Source organism: Notolepis coatsorum (assembly GCF_963971535.1).
Source record: "Notolepis coatsorum genome assembly, chromosome: 8".
NCBI lineage: Eukaryota > Metazoa > Chordata > Actinopteri > Aulopiformes > Paralepididae > Notolepis > Notolepis coatsorum.
Genome location: NC_140172.1, coordinates 81,580,046 through 81,596,790, shown reverse-complemented (window position 1 = coordinate 81,596,790; position 16,745 = coordinate 81,580,046). Strand labels below are relative to the sequence as shown.

Here is a 16,745-nt window from a genome sequence, read left to right as displayed (position 1 = left end):
AATGACATGTCGTCAGCTTGTGACTGCAACTTGTTCCTGTTTGCGGACGACTCAGCCCTGCTGGTCTCTGACAAGAACAAGTTACAGGTTGAAAAAACCCTCAGCTCAGAACTAGGCAAAATCTGCATATGGCTCGCTGATAAACTATCATTACACATGGGCAAAACAGAGTCCATTCTCTTCGGTTCAAATAACAAACTCAGCAAGACCGACGGCTTCTCAGTTACAGTGGGTGACAATATTGTCACAAGGAAAGAAGATATTACCTACCTGGGTTCCATCCTAGAGGCAAATCTTTCCTGTGACAAAATGGCATCCAATGTAATAAAAAAAGTCAACCAACAAACTCGATTCTTGTACCGGATCTCCAAGAATACCCTGAAGACTCTGGCAGGAACATTTGTAGGGGCCAGTTTCGAATTGCAGTCTCACGTAGGTGTTTTTTGAGAGTGTTTTTGAAGGTGGGTAGTGATTCACATTCCTTTACAGCTTTAGGCAGGGCGTTCCACATTGATGTGGCATAATTGCGAAACGTGTTTAGTCCCTTGTTTGATCCGAATTCAATACCATAGTCCCCTCCAAACTCATAGCCAAGCTCAGGGACCTGGGCTTGAACTATGACCTCTGCCAGTGGGTCTTGGACTTCCTGACGGGCAGACCCCAGGTGGTAAGAGCAGGCAACTGCACCTCCTCATCCATCACGCTCAACATAGGGGCCCCCCAGGGCTGTGTTCTGAGCCCCCTCCTCTACTCCCTGTACACACATGACTGCGTAGCACAGCGGAACAACAACACAATTAGGGATGCACCGATATGAAAATTGGCCGCCGATACCGATTGTTCAACTAACACTATCGGCCGATACCGATACCGATACCGATATTTGTATATAAGTATTTGTAAAAAAAAAATTAAAAAAAAAAATATTTTTCATTTTTTTTTAATGAAACTACTGTATATTTGTATGTGTATGTTTGTATTTGTAGGCCTCTTTACTTACTTAAAAAAATGAAACATCAAGAAATATGTTTATGGTATCACTATCTCTCTCCCAGTATCGTCTTGCGGCCTGCAGAGGGATACTATTTTCTCAACCAGAGCTTTCAACCAATGCAATGGAACCATTCTTGCGGCCTGCAGCGGGATACTATTCTCTCAACCAGAGCTTTCAACCAATGCAATGGAACCATTTTGATTGACAGTCGATTCGGCCAATTACGCCACACCGCTAGCACCCACCTCCTGCTGTCCTTACCACCAATCGGCAAGCGTTTATAATTTTTTCTACTTCCGGGCATGCCGCCATTGTTCTGTTTGCGAATGCGAGAGCAGAACACACTTAACGTAGCTACGTTAGCTGCCCGGCCCGCCGACCGGCGCTCCACGCATGACCAAATGAGACATAATGATTTTACTGCAACAAATGTTATAATAAAACAAAGCCTTTCTATACATTTGTCTGGTTGAAAACTTTATTAACAGATTGCAGAATGTGTAGTTGGGTACGGAATGAGCAACGGAATGGAACCGAGCTATGAACGGACTAACGGAGTAATGCCTTGTTTACTGCTATCTTCGGGTAAATAATATGCTTGTTATTGAACGTGTAACACGTCATTTTAACAGCAGATACTTTCTTAAATGCCATCTTCCCGAGAGAGGGTGTTGACGGGGAGTTGTGTTATTAATAGCATTGAACAGCTAACCGAAAGCTAGCGTTAACTATTGTTAAAGGTTTAGCCATAACGTTACCTTGGCTAAAGTTGGGGCTATTCTTAATGCAGCAATAATGACTGCAGACCTGCAAGCAAAGTACAGCAAGTTGACAAAGGAGTATTCCAACGCAAATCACATTTTCACCAGTAACGTTAGTCTTGCATCTAATAGCTAATAACGTAGCTACGTTAGCTGCCCGGCCCGCCGACCGGCGCTCCACGCATGACCAAATGAGACATAATGATTTTACTGCAACAAATGTTATAATAAAACAAAGCCTTTCTATACATTTGTCTGGTTGAAAACTTTATTAACAGATTGCAGAATGTGTAGTTGGGTACGGAATGAGCAACGGAATGGAACCGAGCTAATGAACGGACTCGGAGTAATGCCTTGCTGCTATGGGTAATAATAATATGCTGATGTTATTGTCCGTGTAACACTAACTATATAACGCTAATGCCACAAAACGAATGCCTTGTTAATCATAAGTAGTTACTTTGATGCAGTAGATTGTGTGTGTGTGTGTGTGGGGGACTGCAGGCGTTGTGCAGGTAGGTCGGAGTGAACTTTTTTTTTTTTGCCTTTTGACGCTACACAAATTGATGGGTATTTATCGGCGACTGCTATCGGCACATTTGAGCTTATCGGCCGATAGGCCGATAGCAGTCAACAAGGCACTTATCGGCCGATACCGATACCCGACCGATATATCGGTGCACCCCTACACACAATCATCAAATTTGCTGATGACACAGTAGTGGTGGGCCTGATCTCTGCCAACGACGAGAGGGCCTACCTGGAAGAGGTAGAGAATCTGTCACAGTGGTGTCAGGAGAACTGCCTCTCCCTGAACGTTAGCAAAACAAAAGAGATGATTGTGGACTTCAGGAGGTCGGGGGTCAAGGACTACAGCCCCCTCAGCATCGACGGGGCACCGGTTGAGAGAGTGAACAGTTTCAAGTACCTCGGAGCCCACATATCCGAGGATTTGACATGGACCACACACATTGACAGTGTTGTGAAGAAGGCACGACAACGCCTCTACTTCCTCAGGCGCCTAAGGAAGTTCCAAGTCAGTCAGAAGATCCTTAGGAACTTCTACTCATGTACAATAGAGAGCATCCTGACTGGCAACATCACCTCCTGGTTTGGGAATAGCACTGCACAAGACCGTAGCAGACTACAAAGAGTGACACGTTCAGCCGAACGCACAATTGGAGGGGGGCTTCCCACCCTCCAGAACATTTACAACAAGCGGTGCAGGGGGAAGGCTAAGAGAATTATTAAGGACTCGAGCCACCCGAACAACTGCCTCTTTGAACTGCTGCGGTCAGGCAAGCGATACCGGAGTCTTAAGGCGAGCACAGAAAGACTCAGAAGAAGCTTCTATCCCCAGGCCATCAGGCTGCTAAACGAACAATAAACACTATGCAACAACCATCAAATGCACACAGCACACACACCCACACGCACACACTCACTTAAACAAACAACACACTGCAGCACCCACTCTCCACAATTTAGATCACACAAACACACTTTATATTTATTGATAAAGGATTTGCACTACAACTCGTACACCTACTGTAAATTGTACCTAAATTGCACCTCATCCCATTTCTGCCTTGTACTATATAGTATTGTATATTAGTACACTGCATAGTATTGTATATTATATGGTAACTCAGTTACGTCTATTCTGCATCGAACATTGTACATATGTCTATACTGAACACTGTGACCTCATTTTTTTACTTCTAATTTACATGCTATACTATGTTATTTTATTTCATACTTATCTTGTCTTGCACAGTCTCTGGAGCGTAACAGTAAGAAGCATTTTGTATAAAAGTATTCTGTATGACAACTATTAAAGAAACTTGAAACTTGAACTCAGCCGATGATAAGACGAAAGGAGTCGTCATAGTTACAAGACGTAACCTTGATATCAAAGTCCTGGATGTGTGGTCGGACACGGAGGGAAGGATTACTATAGCAAAAGTTGAGTTCTCTCATAGGAAGATGGCAATAATAGCATTGTATGCCCCTAACACATTTGATTCAGCGTTCTATAATACAATCACGAAGAATATGTTGGAACTTACTGGATACGCTCTCATTGTGGGTGGCGATTTTAATGCGTGCTGGGATGCGGAGATGGATAGGTCCGGATCCTCTGAAACAAGTGACCAAAAACGGTCCTCTAAGGCCCTCAGGATGTGGGCCCAGGACACTGGGCTCGCAGACCTATGGCGCTTATCCAATCCCACCCTCAAGGATTAATCTCACCTGTCTGCCAGACACAAAACCTTCTCTTGAATAGACTATGCATTCGCATCCCCTAATTTGTTTGATAGTTTCGACGTCTCATTGGTTCCCCTGGCTCTCTCGGACCACAAGGGGATTTTCCTTGTGGCAACCTTTGGCAGGCTCTCCACGAGAGCTCCCAGGTGGCGTTTTAACTCAACCTTATTAAAGAACGATGATTTCTGCTCTGAGTTCGGGAGTAAACTAGCTGAATTCTTGCAGATCAATGTTGGCACGGTCGATGACCCCAGAGTCCTATGGAACGCATTGAAAGGATTTATCAGGGGTCATGTCACACTTTTCTCCTCCAACTTACGTAAATCCCGATCAAAAAAACTAGAAGGACTGGAAACATTATATGCGGATCTATACGCATCTTTGCAAACTAACTATAGTGAACGACTAAACACACAACGTAAGATAGTCAAGAAGGAAATAAACTCCATACTTAAACAACAGTCTGAGTTCTTGATACATAGGACAAGGCAAAATTACTACTTTCACGGCTCCAGGCCTAGCCATCTATTGGCAATGAAAATACGCTCGAATGATCATTTCTCGGATATCCCCTCGATCAAGACGCGACAGGGTATAATCACTACTGATTCGAAAAAGATCAACAACACTTTTAAAGAGTTTTACTCACAGTTATATAGCTCAGAGGTTAATCTCGACGACTCTAAATTTGAATCATTCATTGGCGGGCTTGAGATACCCCACATTTCTGAGGAAGAGGCTAAGGAACTGGGGAAACCGATCACCCTTATGGAACTAAGGGAGACGATCGCTGAAATTCAGAGGGGTGTAGGAGCCATTCTTGAGTTATTTAATCTTTGAGTTTGTATCATGCAATTATTTGAATTATGAAAATGCTTTATGGATTACGAAATATGAAAACAAAAACTGATAATTTGATTGACAAGTCATGATATTATTTACACTGATTATTGTAACTATTCTTATGATTTGAAACTATGTGCACTTTCCCTTTAAAGAGACCTACCTGAGCTATTCACCTGTGTGGTTTACCTTGATAAGGGGTGGTGGCTTGCGTGGGAGACGTGGACCGGGAAGGCAAACAGTTTTTGTACCGCACGAACGCACGCACTGCACGCATGAACCGCATGTATTAGATATACGAGTTGTTTGTTTTGCAGCTTGGAAATAAATGATTGATTCATTGTGACAGCCAAACGGATGGATCAGAATCTTTATTATGTGCGCGTAGACTAAAGCTATCCCCGGAGTGGAAGTGGCAAATACGAAATACAAAATTGTTTGTAAATAGCCACTATAATAAGTACAAAAACTCATGCTGATATTAAAGCCTTTCGCCTGAAAGAAGAGGATTCCAACAAGGACACGTTCGCTTCACCCAGGACCCAGTGAGAAAGAGGATCCCCAACAAGCCTACAAGATACTACGTGGTCGTGAGTAATGTTGCATTGCGCAACACATGGGAATCCCGCAGGGATATTGGCTTGAATGAATTAATCTTGGATCCGACGTGACAACGTCATTGTGGAAGGGCTACAAGGGAGGTGGCTCTGATTCAATTATTCTCCGCGGTGGATACACTTGTTTGACCATAGCGCACAGACTGTGTTTCATTGTGTTTCACAAAGCATAATAATAAACACTGAAGCGTCTTTGCGCACGGACTGTGTTTCATTGTGTTTCACAAAGCATAATAATAAACACAGAAGCGTCTTTGCGCACGGACTGTGTTTCATTGTGTTTCACAAAGCATAATAATAAACACTGAAGCGTCTTTGCGCACGGACTGTGTTTCACAAAGCATAATAATAACACCGAAGCGTCTTTGCGCACGGACTGTGTTTCATTGTGTTTCACAAAGCATAATAATAAACACCGAAGCATCTTTACGCATGGACTGTGGATGACATTTGCGGGGATTCTGAACAGTTAAACTTTGCATCACTGACGCTGTCACACATTATTGTGATATTTCAACTATATTAAAATAATGTCTGAAACGGAAATGGCCCAAGAGGCTGAGAGAGAGCTGGTGAAATTGATTGGCTCTCGCAGGGCGAAGCTCGGTGTATTGACTAGGCGCAAGAATGAGTTGGATGCGCTGTTCGACAGACTTGATGACGTAGACGTGGAAAAGGTGAATGAACATTTGCAAGCCTTTGATGTTTTAATGAATGAATTTGAGAAGATGCACCAATCTGTCCAAGCACTGTTGTACGAAGATGAGAAAGAGGGTGATGAATACGACTGGTATAAACCAAAGGTTCAACAATTCAATTCATTTATGAATGATATTCGAAACAGAATAAAACCTGGTTATAAAGAACAGGATCAAGTTCGACCTGAGGACAGCATCAGCAGCACATCTAAAAAGACCACTAAATCAACAACCTCAACTCTGCGTATAACACTAGAAACGGAGAGAGCTGCTCTCATTGCAAAATCAGCAGTCATGAAGGAAAAGTGGAAATTAGAGGAAGAAGAGGACAAACTGCAAAAGATGACAAAGGATCTGCATGCAAAAAAGGAACAACTTGAAATGCAGATGGCATTTGCTGAATCTGATGCTAAACTGAAAGTCCTCGATAAATACGACAAAATAAAGGAATCCCAGGCTGAGGTCAAATCATGTGAATCCCAGGCAAGGACTCCTACAGATGGCATGAATGAGTATCTTGACCAAATGCAAGCCAGGCAAGATCAACCCCCAATGACAATGGACATTATTGATCCGGGAAGCTCACCCCCCCCCCCCGCCTGACGATGACAGACAACAGTGTCCCCAGCTAGGAGCTAGGTCAAGGATGCCACCTGACCACTCCATGGAAACGGAATACAGTCAACCCCTGTCACAGGCAGGTCCATATCTGTCGAGGCCATCACATGTTGACCATTTCTCAGTTGGTCCACTAGGGGGAGGCATTCAGCCAGGTGCAGCAACTTACCTGTCCAGGCCATCACACATTACCAATGTCCCAGTTGGTCCACTAGGGGGAGGCATTCAGCCAGGTGCAGCAACTTACCTGTCCAGGCCATCACACATGACCAATATCCCAGTTGGTCCACTAGGGGGAGGTATTCAACCAGGTGCACCATCAGGGCATGGTCACCAAAGTCACCAGAACACATTAGCTACTGTCATACACAGGCAGAGTCAAATGACAGAACTTCTTGTGCACCAACAAAGGCTGTCATTGCTACCCACCAGGGAAATCACAGCATTTGGAGGAGACCCAATGGAATATCAGTCGTTCATAAGTGCTTTTGAACATGGTATCGAGTCCAACACGGACATCAGTAAGGACAGATTATATTATCTGGAGCAATATACCACTGGCCAACCAAGAGAGCTGGTACGCAGCTGCCAGCACATGGATCCTGTAAGAGGATATGCTGAAGCAAGGCGACTGCTGGAACTGCACTTTGGTGATAAGATAAAAATCACAAGTGCCTATATTTACATTTACATTTACATTTAGTCATTTAGCTGACGCTTTTATCCAAAGCGACTTACAAGTTCTGTACGACAAGTCATCAGGAAGGGCACAACTCTATCAGCTGAGCAACAATGTTCATCAAAGTGTTGAGTGCTACAGTGTAGGTTAGTTTATTAGGACAAGTGCATGACAGTACGGTTAGTTAGGGTTAGATTTTTTTTTTTTTTTTTATAGTTTTTTTTTTTTTTTTTTCAGATAATGGTTGAAGAAGTGCGTCTTTAGTCGACGGCGAAAGATTGGACGTGATTCGGCTGTCCTAACTGGGGTGGGTAGTTCATTCCACCATTGTGGGGCAAGGACTGAGAATAGGCGACTTCTCTTTGATGACCCTCCCGGAGCTTGGATAGGAGTAGGTCTGAGGCGGCCAGAAGATGCAGAGCGTAGGGGTCTTGAGGGTGTGTAGTTAGAGACCATTGACCGGAGGTAGGCGGGAGCGGTTCCCTTTGCCGCACGGTATGCTAGGTCGAGGGCCTTGAAGCGGATTCGTGCAGCAATGGGGAGCCAGTGCAGGTCCCTAAGAAGTGGGGTGACATGGGCCGACTTCGGTAGGTTTGAGATCAGGCGGGCCGCTGCGTTCTGAATGAGTTGAAGAGGCTTAGTGGCAGTGGCCGGGAGGCCAGCGAGCAGTGCGTTGCAGTAGTCGAGGCGGGAGATGACTGTTGATTGGACGAGGAGTTGGGTGGCTTCTTTTGTCAGGAAGGGGCGGATCCTTCTGACGTTGCTCAGGAGGAATCGGCAGGTTCTGGTCGTCGCTGCGATGTGAGCAGAGAAGTTCAACTGGTCGTCGAGGACAACACCAAGGTTCTTGGCGGTCGGGGACGCAGTCACAGCTGCATTCTCGACTGTGATTGAAAGGTTGGTTATATCCAGAAGGCACTGGATTGGGCTGCTATCAAACCTGAGGATGGGGCAGCACTACAGGCCTATTCACTATTTCTCCGTGTGTGCTGCAATGCTATGCAGGCCCTAGAGTACATGCATGAACTGGACAATCCATCCAACATGAGAACGGTAATTTCTAAGTTACCCTACAGGCTCAGAGATTCATGGAGATCTGTAGCATGCAGCTATTATGAACGAACCCTGCAAAGAGCAAGATTCACAAACCTGGTTGACTTTGTGGAACGGCAAGTGAGAGTTATTCTAGACCCAGTATTCTGGAATATTCAAGAGTCTACTCCAAAGGTCTATATCCAGAAGGCACTGGATTGGGCTGCTATCAAACCTGAGGATGGGGCAGCACTACAGGCCTATTCACTATTTCTCCGTGTGTGCTGCAATGCTATGCAGGCCCTAGAGTACATGCATGAACTGGACAATCCATCCAACATGAGAACGGTAATTTCTAAGTTACCCTACAGGCTCAGAGATTCATGGAGATCTGTAGCATGCAGCTATTATGAACGAACCCTGCAAAGAGCAAGATTCACAAACCTGGTTGACTTTGTGGAACGGCAAGTGAGAGTTATTCTAGACCCAGTATTCTGGAATATTCAAGAGTCTACTCCAAAGGTCTATATCCAGAAGGCACTGGATTGGGCTGCTATCAAACCTGAGGATGGGGCAGCACTACAGGCCTATTCACTATTTCTCCGTGTGTGCTGCAATGCTATGCAGGCCCTAGAGTACATGCATGAACTGGACAATCCATCCAACATGAGAACGGTAATTTCTAAGTTACCCTACAGGCTCAGAGATTCATGGAGATCTGTAGCATGCAGCTATTATGAACGAACCCTGCAAAGAGCAAGATTCACAAACCTGGTTGACTTTGTGGAACGGCAAGTGAGAGTTATTCTAGACCCAGTATTCGGGAATATTCAAGAGTCTACTCCAAAGGTACAAGGCCTTAAAACAAGGCTGGGTAACCCCCAGCATCAATCCAAGTCATCAGGAAGCAAAGGCAGGAGCAGTTTTGCTACATCAGTGACACCAGTGGAAATGGAGAAGCAAAGGTTGGATGGCAAAGTCAGTTCAAACGCATTTTGTAAGCCATGCTTATTTTGTACTGGAGAACACGCCATGGAGTGTTGTAAGAAAATGATTCTGAAGCCTCATAAGGAGAAGATCGAATTTCTCAGGACAAAGGGAATCTGCTTTGCATGTCTAAACAGAGGACACATGAGCAAGTTGTGTAGGAATCGCCTGACTTGTCGCTCTTGTCAGCTCAAACACCCAACTCTCCTACACATAAATAGAACAGACAACCCCAGGAAGGAAGAGAGCACCACCACAGCTACGGCTAAAGGTGAGGAAGTTTCCAGCGCCCTGGTCTCACTGCAGGCTTGCAGGCTTACTGGGGCCGGAGGAAAGGAATGTGCTCTAGCCATTCTGCCTATCCAGGTTAAGATGGCTAAAGGAAGCAAAGTAATCAGAACATATGCGTTCCTGGATCATGGAAGCTCTGCTACCTTCTGTACCGAGAGCCTGATGAAGAAGCTGGACGCCAGAGGCCAGAAAACAGAGATACTGCTCAGGACAATGGGCCAGGAACGGCCGGTGAGCAGCTACAGATTGGATGGGCTGGAAGTGAGTGATTTGGAAAGCAATAACTTCTTTGCTCTCCCTGAAGTTTACACACAGCTCGCTATACCAGTCTCACAAGAAAACATACTAACACAAGAGGGTCTAAAATAATGGCCTTATCTGAAAGACGTACCTCTGACTACTATTGAGGAGGAAGTTGGACTGTTGATTGGGATTAATGCTGTCAAAGCCATGGAGCCATGGGAAATAATTAACAGCAAAGGAAACGGGCCCTATGCAGTGAGAACCTGTCTCGGATGGGTGGTTAATGGTCCCCTGAGCGGCAGCCTGCCCATTGACAAGCAGGGTCGACCACGTACAACATCAAACCGAGTCACCATAGCAAACCTGGAAGAACTTCTCATCAAACAGTACAATCAAGACTTCCCAGAGCGAGGCTACGATGAGAAGGCCGAGCCGTCTGTAGAGGACAAGAAATTCCTGGACATTGCAGCTAAGTCCATCACATTGAAGGATGGTCACTACCAACTACGATTGCCATTTCGCAAAGAGGACGTGAATCTGCCAAATAATAGAAGGATGGCAGAGCAGCGAGCCACGAACCTCATTAAGAGATTCAGGAGGGACGAGGCATACTTTGCTGATTATAAAGGGCCCATGAGTGACATCTTGGATAAGGGGCACGCCGAGCGGGTGCCAGAAGGACGGCTGCACAGAGAAGATGGAAAGGTGTGGTACATACCTCACCACGGTGTGTACCACAAGAAGAAAGCGAAAATGCGAAAAAGACTTACAAAGTGGATCAGTAACAGCCGTGCTGTTCTGTCTGCCATTCCAGACGAAGATAAAGCCAAGGAAGTGAAGGAGCTCGATCTCGACAGAGAAGAACTACCGGTGGAACGAGCTCTCGGAATCCAGTGGCATGTGGAAACCGACACCTTCTCCTTCAAGACTGCTACAAAGCAACAACCCTTAACCAGGAGGGGTATTCTGTCTGTGACAAATTCTGTTTACGACCCCATGGGATTCCTCGCCCCACTGGTTCTCCCAGCGAAGAGGATCATGCAAGATCTTTGCAAAATGAATTGTGGATGGGATGACAAGATCCCAGAGGCCCACGCTCGGTCATGGCAGAGATGGTTGGAGGATCTAGGCAAGCTGTCAAACCTCCACATCAGCCGTTGCCTTAAACCCAGTAATTTTGGGTGGAAGAGGAAGAGGTGGAAGAGACAATGCCTGACAGCAGAGGGCATGTATGCAAGGTAAAGGTCAAGACCAAGTACAATATCCTAGAAAGGCCCATCAGCAAACTATGCTTGCTGAAAGAAGCAGATTGACTGACATTGACTAGCCCCTACTGACTTCTTCACGCGCTTGTTTGTTTTTTCCTTTTCGAGGGCAATGCCCGAACCTTTGTTACACTGATGGACTACATCTTTTTTATGGATTATACCTTTTTTGTGGATTATACCTTTTTTGTGGATTATACGCTTTTTCGTGGAACATACCCCCTTTTTGGAATATTTCGATTCCTACATGAACTATATAAAGACATGTTCAGGCTCCTGTTAACATATTTGCATAGAATAATTGTCCCTTTTTAGGATAATGGACAATTAGAGGCCGGCATGTAGAAGCCATTCTTGAGTTATTTAATCTTTGAGTTTGTATCATGCAATTATTTGAATTATGAAAATGCTTTATGGATTACGAAATATGAAAACGAAAACTGATAATTTGATTGACAAGTCATGATATTATTTACACTGATTATCTTATTGTAACTATTCTTATGATTTGAAACTATGTGCACTTTCCCTTTAAAGAGACCTACCTGAGCTATTCACCTGTGTGGTTTACCTTGATAAGGGGTGGTGGCTTGCGTGGGAGACGTGGACCGGGAAGGCAAACAGTTTTTGTACCGCACGAACGCACGCACTGCACGCATGAACCGCATGTATTAGATATACGAGTTTTGTTTGTTTTGCAGCTTGGAAATAAATGATTGATTCATTGTGACAGCCAAACGGATGGATCAGAATCTTTATTATGTGCAAGTAGACTAAAGCTATCCCCGGAGTGGAAGTGGCAAATACGAAATACAAAATTGTTTGTAAATAGCCACTATAGGCACCAGTCTGGGATGGTATTCCACCCGAGGTGTATTTAGCTTTCTGGGACCAACTGGGCCCATTGATGCTCGATATGATCAATTACGCTATCTAAACAGGGGGAGTTCTCAAGAGATGTCAACATGGCGCTGATTTCTTTACTTCTCAAGAAGGACAAAGATCCCAATGATTGTGGTAGCTAATAGGCCCTTGAGTGTTCTCGGGGCCGATTTAAAAGTGTTTGCCAAGGTGCTGGCCCGCCGCCTGCAGAGATTTATGAAGGTATTGGTACACTGCGATCAAACTGGTTTTATCCCGGGGCGCCTGGCTGCAGATAATCTTAGGAGGCTGTTGCATGTAGTCGATAACAGTAAAGACAATACAGCTCCGTCCACTGTTATGTCTTTGGATGCCATGAAGGCGTTTGACAGACTAGAATGGTCATACCTGTGGAAGGTACTTGAGGTCATGGGTCTGGGAAAGAATTTTATTCATATGATTAAAGTCCTGTATGCCTCGCCGTCGGCAATGATACTGACAGGCAAAAACTGTTCCACACTTTTCCCAGTCTCCAGATCTTCTAGACAGGGTTGTCCTCTGAGCCCGGGACTATTCGCGCTTTCCCTCGAACCATTGGCCCAATTTATTAGGCAATCAGAGGACATCGTCCCCATAATGATCAATAATACACCACACAAAATTGCTCTCTATGCGGATGACCTACTGATTTTTATGGATGACCCTTCCCGGTCGGCCACAAAATTATTGGAAATAATCGACGACTTTGGTAAATTGTCAGGCTTTAAGATTAACTGGAACAAATCAGCCTGCCTACCTCTTAATGAGCTGGCCAAGGCGGTGCGACTACCAGCTGATATCCCCATAGTGGAAAATTTTAAATACTTAGGTATAGAGATATTCCCCACGCTGAGTCAAACTACTAAGTACAACTTCACGGGTACTTATGATAAAATACGCCAGGATCTAGACAGATGGTCGTCCCTTCCTAACTCCCTACAAGCCCGAGCTTCCATAATCAAAATGAACGTTCTGCCTAGGATACATTTTGTTAGCTCAATGCTCCCCCTGCCCCCTCCAATAGACCACTGGCGCAAGGTACAATCGATGGTATCTAAATTTATCTGGAATAACAAACGCCCGAGAATCAAAAGAGCTACTACTCAACGTAGGAAACAAGATGGGGGCCTCGCAATCCCTGATTTTAAGCTTTATTTCTGGTCCTTCTCACTGAGACCTCTGATGTGCTGGCTAGACCCTGTAGATGCTGTATCTTGGCGCTCCTTAGAAGCGGCGGTCTCACCGCTAAGATTGCAGGATGTGGTGTACTCCACTGTCTCTATTTCGAAATGCCGGCTGAGGTATGGACCGATCATAACTCACGTGATCCAAACGTGGCGTAATGTACAGAGGTCGTGTGGGGTTAAATGCCCATGGCACCTGGGCCCTCATTCATCAACGTGTCTTACGCACAGATTTGTGCTTACCCTGTGCGTACGATCATTTCTAAGCAAAGAGTGGGATTCATCAATTTCAACTTGAACTTGACTTAGTGCTTATGTGTACGCACAGCTCGGACCACACTTAGCTGACGCCCAGTGGTAGAATATATTATTACAACAAGGAAATGAGCTTCTGTGCATAATAACACTGGCATGTTCTGTATGAACCGTAGTTCATTATAGTTCATTGTAAAATAGCAACAGTAGTGTAATTATGGTCAAAACCCTATAAATAGCATTTGGAATAATAGATCTTTCTCTCAGAATGAATGCAGCATGGTTTATATAGCGTTATCGGAATATACGGGGTGTAGGCTACTGACTGACTGCGCTCCGCGTAGCTTGATTGATTGATTGATTGAAAAGTTTATTAACAGATTGCAGAATGGGTACAGTACAGTACAGCTCAGTACATACAATTGTTAAGGGGATGCAGACCAGAGAAAGACTTTCGTCTTGTTTACATCAGGGTCCCCCATTTTCAATTCATCATAAATCATAAAGCTCAACTCGTTATTATTTTGCGCACAGACCGCAGAAACACGGGAACGTTTTGATTATATTTAAAAGGCTTTACGTTAAACGAAACAAGTGGAATTTCGAAGCTGTAAGCAGAATACAAGTCATATGAACACCCACGATAGTGTTCTTCCCCCTTTTTACTGTATAAAAAAGAATAGAAAACGCATTGCAATGACACCAGATAGTGGACAGACTATGTATATGATGGGATTCAAGTTCGCGTTTATGTTGATCATAGGCATGCTGTCAGAGTATGATATCTTAATCAAACATTCTAGAACATTTGTCGTCACAGATCATGTCCTAATAGAACATAGGCTATGGCATGGTCCATCGTGATATTGTGTGGACTGTTATTACTCTACCGGTACCACCCATTGTGACAACAGCCTTGTGAGTCCCGCACACAAACATGATGGAATTCAAGTTCATGTATTGAAAGGCAGGCTACATCATACATGCAGTGAGATTCATTGTTCTTGTATATGCTCTCGTATTATTGTTTATATAGGCTACCCAATACTGACATCAAAATAGATTGTAGTATGCCTCTAGAAATCATATGCAGCAGGTAGAAAATTGACGGGAGATCCATCGCGATTTGGAATAAAATTGAGGAGAACTTTAATCCCTGGGTATTAATCAAACAACACGGGAAAAGGCAGTCATATTCCAGCGCGGTCTTTATTCGTGTTTGCGCTGCCCAGGCAGCAATGGTTAATAGATATCATATCCGACATCACCGTAAGTCAGTGTACACGTCTGTCAGCCTGTCTAACGAGTTGAGTTCTAACAAAGAACATATTACATGCTGGTATGCTGATAGAGTAAACTATTATATGAATATGATATGATATAAGGTATACACTGGTCCGTCGCATACACTGGTATGCGCAAGTTACTGTTGCATAATGTAGGCTATGGCTGCTATTATATGTAATCCATATAGGCTACCTAATAGTATATGATTTTTAGAGGCATCTATTTTGTTGTCGGTAATACCGACAACAAAATAGATGCCTCTAAAAATCATATAGCCAATCGAACACAACTAATAAAGGCATTCATATTACAGCACGGTTATAATGACACACAACCAACGCCAAACAGTGGTCAACGAACGGTCTTTATTAGTATTTTGAGCTGTCCAGGCAGAATTGCAGCAATGGTCTTAGGGAGCCGTTGATATCTGACATCACCGTTTACAAGTCCGCCTTTTATTTATCCCATAATACGCGATAGTGTCTTCTTGGTTCGACAGCAGTGAACAATCTCCGTGCAGTTTCTCAGAGTTCCGCTCGGGTCAGTCCATTATTTCACATCCCATGGGGGGTGTTTCCTCACTTTCATGACCATATATGGATAATCATGCACGAGCATTGACGGTAGAACAAAGTGGTATTCATCAACACGGAGGAGCATAGGACCTGTGTACGCACGGTTGATGAATCCCGATTTTCCTGTGCGTACACTGATTCTACATTCTGTGCTTACGTGTGGAAATAGAACATATTCTACGCAGGCGGTTAGGTGGCCGAGCGGAGATTGCGTTCGTCACCAACCCCGGAGCTGTGAGCTGGATTCGCCTGTTCGAATCCAGCTCACAGCTCCGGGGTTGTCACCAGCTTGGCTGGCCGTCTGCACTAATACAATTGGCTGTATTAGAGGGTGGGAGAAGCTGGCGGGGTGGGTCCGGGTCGTTGTAAACAGCGACTCCTACAGTTCGGTCGGGGCGCCTGCTAAGCGCGGATAGGACTTGAGGGGGATAGTGTGGTCCTCCCACACGCTACGCCCTCTCGATGAGAATCCGCGCTGCCAGGTGAAAAGAAGCGGTGATTGGCTGGACGTGTGTCGGAGGAAGCACGTGGTAGCCTCCACTCTCCCAGATGATCTGACTGTGGGGGGTAAGTGCGCAGCGACCAGGAAGGGACTGGGAATTGGCATACGACTAACATTGGGATGGGAGAAAATCGGAGGAAAATGGAGGGGGAAAAAGATCAATAAAAAAAAAAATAACATATTCTACGCACACGTTGATGAATGATGGCCCTGGACTCTCCAATTTTTAATAACCAGCAATTACTTGTTGGGCACAAGCCGGTTAATATTCCTCAATGGCAGAGGAGGGGAGTTCATACTCTGGAGGATATTTATGATAAGAACGGCCTCCGTGCGTTTCAGGACTTAAGAGAATTTTATGATCTTCCTGGCGAGTCCTTTTTTCTTTACCTTCAACTAAGGTCAGTGCTGAGGGCGCATGGCGTGCCGTGGGCTCAAGCTTTGCACCCACACCCCTTCCTCAGGCTCATAGTGGACAGGACGACCTCCAGAGGGTTTGTCTCAGACTTTTATACGCTCTTAATTCAATCCACGTATAAAAATGTATCATTGGATACAATCTGGTGGGTGGATATCCCGGAGTTGGACCCCGAGTTTGACTGGGATGATGTTTGGGCAAATGTGGCATTATCTTCCCGCAACCCTACCAGCAAATTCATTTTAATTATATTCATAGGACCTATCTTACACCTAGGAAGCTATTTGCTATGGGACTGATAACCGACTCTCGGTGCACTTTGTGCTCT

The 16,745-nt window shown here is 44.8% G+C and overlaps 1 protein-coding gene across 2 annotated transcripts in view; it reads right to left on the bottom strand.

The window, feature by feature from the left end:
- The window catches only part of ptk7b (protein tyrosine kinase 7b), a 345,893-nt gene that overhangs the window by 46,494 nt on the left and 282,654 nt on the right, over positions 1–16,745 (bottom strand). The gene's annotated exons all lie outside the window — the stretch shown is intronic.